Source organism: Oncorhynchus nerka, linkage group LG4 (genome assembly GCF_034236695.1).
Source record: "Oncorhynchus nerka isolate Pitt River linkage group LG4, Oner_Uvic_2.0, whole genome shotgun sequence".
Classification (NCBI taxonomy): domain Eukaryota; kingdom Metazoa; phylum Chordata; class Actinopteri; order Salmoniformes; family Salmonidae; genus Oncorhynchus; species Oncorhynchus nerka.
Window position 1 is genome coordinate 52,851,907 of NC_088399.1, and position 5,633 is coordinate 52,857,539.

The window sequence follows — 5,633 nt, forward strand, 5'->3', positions numbered from 1 at the left end:
TATCACCTGTGTGCTACCCGTTTGTTTAATTTTTTAATTTGGCTAAAGACCAACATGATTGTTTCTCATAAGGAAATTAATACTGGTTTAAAAGGTTGATCGCAGAATGTAGTTATAAGAGGAGTAGTTATACAAGTATGTGATTGGGCCATTTGTTATTGTATATTCATATACATCATTGTTCTTGTTTGATAGTGTTTTTCTTTGTCTCAATTGACCAGTATAGGGATCCCAGTACATAATAAAAACTGCAGTTTTAAATTAAATTTTTAAACAAGCAACATTGTTATTTTGCCATTTTCATATTTTTTGTTAAACTTCCAACAAACTTAAAGTGAATTGCATGAGCTACAGCAGATTTAAAAAAGGCAACTGTACAAATATGGGAAGTACTGATGTTTCATGCAGCCTGAAAATAGCAAATTATCCTAGTTCTTTCAGACCTCTAAAGGTATGTATATGACTTCCGTAGCTCATAGTAGCCTTGTGTTTACAGTTACTATCCACTTGATTTACTGTCATTTTTACAAAGAAATAAAACGTTTCAACAGAGTAATGCTATTTTGTTTAGTCTTTTAAAGAGGGCGGGTGTAAGCAGCTCTTTTGACCGTTGACTCCATGAATAACACTAGGAAAAGAATATTGTTGCTCTTATTTGAAGATCCATTTGTGTCGGAGTCTCTACTACTCTTCCACACGATATAAGTATTTATTTATTCCTTCTTCAATTGGTATGCAGTCATCTGAAAATGCCTACAAAAGGATGCCATTTTAGATTATTGCGATGCACCCATACACCAATGACTTGTACACAATTTGTACAGTACACCACACCTTCTCAAGCGGACGACTGAGACCAGCAGGGGGCAGCATAGACTGCAACATAAGTCTTGAAAGTTTCTTCCAAACCACTGAGGTGTGTGTTCAACATCAGGGTTGAGGTTGATTTGAATTAAAGCCAGTCAATTCAAGAAGGAAGCTAAAATTCCAACTTCACTATTGTAAAATGTTATATTCCTTCTAAATAAGAACCTATTCAAGTTTTCATTTTTTATCTTAAATTCAAATCACTTTCTGAATTGACTGACATTTTTGTCTGACTCAATTACACTTTGTACATTATGAGAAAGTGTGGAGTTTGTCATCATTGTTCATCTGTGTATAAGTTTCTAATTGACATTTCTTAACTAACTTTATGACCATTATCTAGTCCTTTGTCTCACTTGTTTGAGATTTTTATTTTATTTCCCTTAAATGAGTAGTTCTCTCTATTAGGCTACATATGAAATAGTTATGATCTTCACAGGGTGGTGAAAGTGCACGTTGATGAGCTTGATGCTCCTTTCCAATAAATATTGAGTGTCTTATTCTGGGGACATGATGAATCAATGCTTGGTTGTATAAGTGATGTAAAATGGCTAGCCTCATCTGCTAACTGTTGGCTAGAGCACATTTTGCTATATAAAGCAAATCATTTTGTGACAAAACCATCAGTTGACAATGATGGAAACCCATTTAACTTGTATTTTTTATTTGGTACATGAGATTTTAACTGCAAAATAAATGTTATGTGCACTATGTCATCATGCACAGACTTATCTGTAACAAGTCCAATTGATGGAAATATCTCTGGGAAAATGTGCATATTGTTTTTATGCAGATTTAGAATATTCGCATGAAAATCTGTCGCCATTTGGATGGAAACCCTAGCTTATGACATGTCAATGATATTCTCAAAATTCACCACTATGAATTTTGATTTAGTTCAATTTAAAACTAGGATATGAAACAGATGAAGAATGGGACTGAAGGGACATTTGATTTATGCAAGGCCAATTTTGACGGGACAGCAACATGATCAATTAAACTCGTAAAATGCAACTGAGCGTTATGAAGGGAGACTTATGTTAAATAAATAAACTAAAATAAAGGTTATATGAGTATTTCTTAGTCTTCAAGATCAGTGAGTCGAAATGACAATATTAAAGTCAAGGAGAAGTCGCATTAAGAATAAAGGTTGTAAAAACATACTTGGGCAGTTGCCCCTATACAGATCTAGGATCAGCTTTCCCTCCACACCTAAGTGGGAGAAATACAAAATTGACCCAGGACCAGTGTCTAGGGGCAACTTCACCCTACTCCCACACATCTAGCCAGTAGCCACCTACAGTACCAGGAAGTTTCCTGTGATCTGATAAGGCCATTTGCTGAGCAGGTACCAGCAGGTTTCTGTGTGATTGTTCCCTAAACATCATGTTAGCTTTCTTCCGTTACATCAGCATGCCTGGGTGACTCATCTCACCGTGTTGCCCTGAAGCGTGATAAACAAGGCCATTTTACTTAATACTTACATTCAAATCTTTCCTGTATTGTTTATGATCATGTCCAAATATAACAGAATTAGACATGATTTTGTTTGATCTTTCTATAAAAATCTTCACAAATGATAGTTTACCCACCTTTTTATTTTGTGAATAGGATTTAGGCCTAGGTTATTTTGCATTATGGGTTTACCTACGTATTTACCTACGGTGATCAGGGCACTTTTGCACTTTACCACTACGTCCCTGATGATAATGTAAATTTGGTATTGCATCTTCAATTCTTCCCTCAACAGAACACTTTTGACCAGGAAACTGTTGACCATAAGAAGCTGCTTCTGTCTGCCTGACAAATTGACCACTGGAAATAATCCACGGATCTTAACTTCCGGATGCCAGTCACAGCGTACCTGTCTGGCTTGCCAAATCCTGAATAGTATACACTGAAACATGCCATCACCATTCAAATATGCTTTCCTTCCTGTGTCTCAGAGCAAAAAGACGTTTTTGGTGTTGAAGAGAGACAGTAAAGTCGATGGGTTCAAAGTAGCTGGAGGGGAGAGAGAGAGACAGAAAGAGAACTTTAGGAGAGTGCTATAAAGCATTGGCTAGGGAAGGGAAGACACCTCTTTTCAATATGTACTGCTGGATCTGGACGGAGAGGCGGTCCGGAGGAAGACTTCTGGTCCACACAGGGTTGTGAACAGGCTTTTTAGTTGAGAGTGGGAATACAGCCTAGAACTCATTCCTGATTTTTTTCTCTCTCTTCTTACTCCTATCAAATCCCTCAAGCAGCTTGCTTATGAACATTCTGTTGACTTTATGTGAAGGTCCCATTGTGAACCAACCTTGCCAAGTGTTGCTTAGCCAAATACCCTCTCGATCCCAGCATACCAGTTAAACTACCAACCACTCAGCTGTAATGCCCGTTTCCAAGTTTTAACATGACACAGTGGGAACATCAGAAGTCCATTACGTGTCATTGTAACCTGTTGTAGGTAATGTATCTTATATTCATTAACATCTATAAAGTCGACAACATGCCATATACAATTGAAACCAACTTACCCTTTTGGCTTTTGGTATAGTATAGTATAGTATAGTATAGTATAGTATAGTGTGCATTGATATATATACACACATAGGCATACATGCACACACATAATCCGCACACACACACTCAGAAATGTTTTCTCTCTACGTTGTACAGATCAGGCCGTGCAGTGCCAGAGGTATGTGAGAGAAGCTGCCCTGGCTCTGTGGTTTGTATCAGTTTCAAATGTTCTGTGAAAAACATTGCTGCTGCTACACACGTATGCCTCTCTGGATAATGATAATGCTCCCGTTGGTTTTCTCCACATTACCTTCAGTACATAATCAACAAGGTGAATGTGATGAATGACGCTATTGGGGAGGTGAAATGTTGCTGGTGATGGTTTACCTCTGTGTGAGTTTAAAAAAAACTTTCCTACAGAACTATAATGATTATAAATGGGCAGTACCAGTCACTATAGTCGTAAAGATCACCCAGAGTGTAAATAAGTGCATAATTACATAGTTCTGATTCCTGCTCTTAGATATTATAGCTAGATTGATGTTTAAACACAGAGACAGGCAGCCATTTACACTCGCACCCAGATCCATGACATCAAAGGCATGCAGTGTGTGTGTGTTATTGAGAGCAGCAGGAGAAGATGTGTAGGACCTTAGTATTGCTCTTGGACCGGAGCCAGAGCTGCAGATGGTCCTGGTTTGTGTTTGTGCAAAATGGCTGTGAGGCTCACGCTTCCCAAGTGACCATGACGAAACACAGCAAAATCAACACGCAGCACGCCAGCACCAGACCAGACTACACACACACACATACACGCACACACAAACCAGACTCCACTCCAGCAGGCCCAGCCTCGGGTCAGCAAAAGCAGTCAAACTCCTCTGAGAGTTCCGGGTCGTGCTTTTATTAAGTGGCACTGTTAAGACTCTAACTGTTAAGTCACATCGCCTCGATCTGCAATACTCCCTCAAGGAGTTCCCTTAGAAAAACCCCACGGCTTTCCTGTAGTGGTTAGCTTTGCATGTGCGTCACTGTCAATGGCAACAATAACAGCTCTAATGAAGGATGCCTACGTAGGCAAGTAGACGGGCCTGCTTTGGACCTACCTACACAAAGTGCACTACCTTAGCAACAACAAACAATAACAACAAGGAGAGAGGGAACCCTGCCTTCCCGGGAGTTCCTCTGGAATGCTAAGCTCCAGTCCACCCTGATGTTTGTAGTCTCAAAAATGAGGTTGTCTTGGCGACAGGGGGGGGGGGGGGGTCTTTGAGGGAAGCCCCAAATCTTGCTGAAGTTGCTGTTTGGATTGTCACGGTGCAAAGTTCTTGGAAGTAGAAACAACTAGTCGGCAGCCACACCTTGTGTTGGTTCAGGTCTAGTATACACTACAGACAGGGCTTTTGTTGTGGCATGTGTCGAGGCTCTATAGAGATACTCCAATGTTTGGGCGGAAGAACACACCATAAATGGCATGAATGGGTTGTTAAATTTTAAAAAAGAAAAAAAAGTAGTACCTTTCAGAGACTGGGTGAAAGAGTTGCACCTTCATATAGTTTCTTGAATGAACCGCAGATTGTTTATCTTTGTAGAAGGAAGTCTAGTTTCGTTTATTAGGATACCCATTAGCTACTACACATGCAGCAGCTACTCTTCCTGGGGTCCACATGTACAAAACAGTCATAGACAAAAACAACAGAAAATATTACATTAAATTCAAAATAAAATAACAGACAAAAGTTTGGACACACCTACTCATTCCAGGGTTTTTCTTTACTTTTACTATTTTCTACATTGTAGAATAATAATGAAGACATCAAAACTATGAAATAACACATATGGAATCATGTAGTAACCAAAAAAGTGTGAAACAAATCAAATTATATTTTAGATTCTTCAAAGTAGCAACCTTTTGCCTTGATGACAGCTTTGCACACACCCATCAGCGTTGCAGTTCTTGACACAAACCTGTGTGCCTGGCACCTACTACAATAACCAGTTCAAAGGCACTTCAATCTTTTGACTTGCCCATATCACCCTTTGAATGGCACACATACAATGTCTCAAGGCTTAAAAATGCTTCTTCAAACTGTCTTCTCCCCTTCATCTACACTAATTGAAGTGGATTTAACAAGGGATCATAGCTTTCATCTGGTTAGTCTATATCATGGAAAGAGCAGCTATTCATAATGTTTCATTATTGAATGCGAGAGTAGGGTGACACCGCTAGTGGGTCTCGAACCCAGGCCAATGACAAA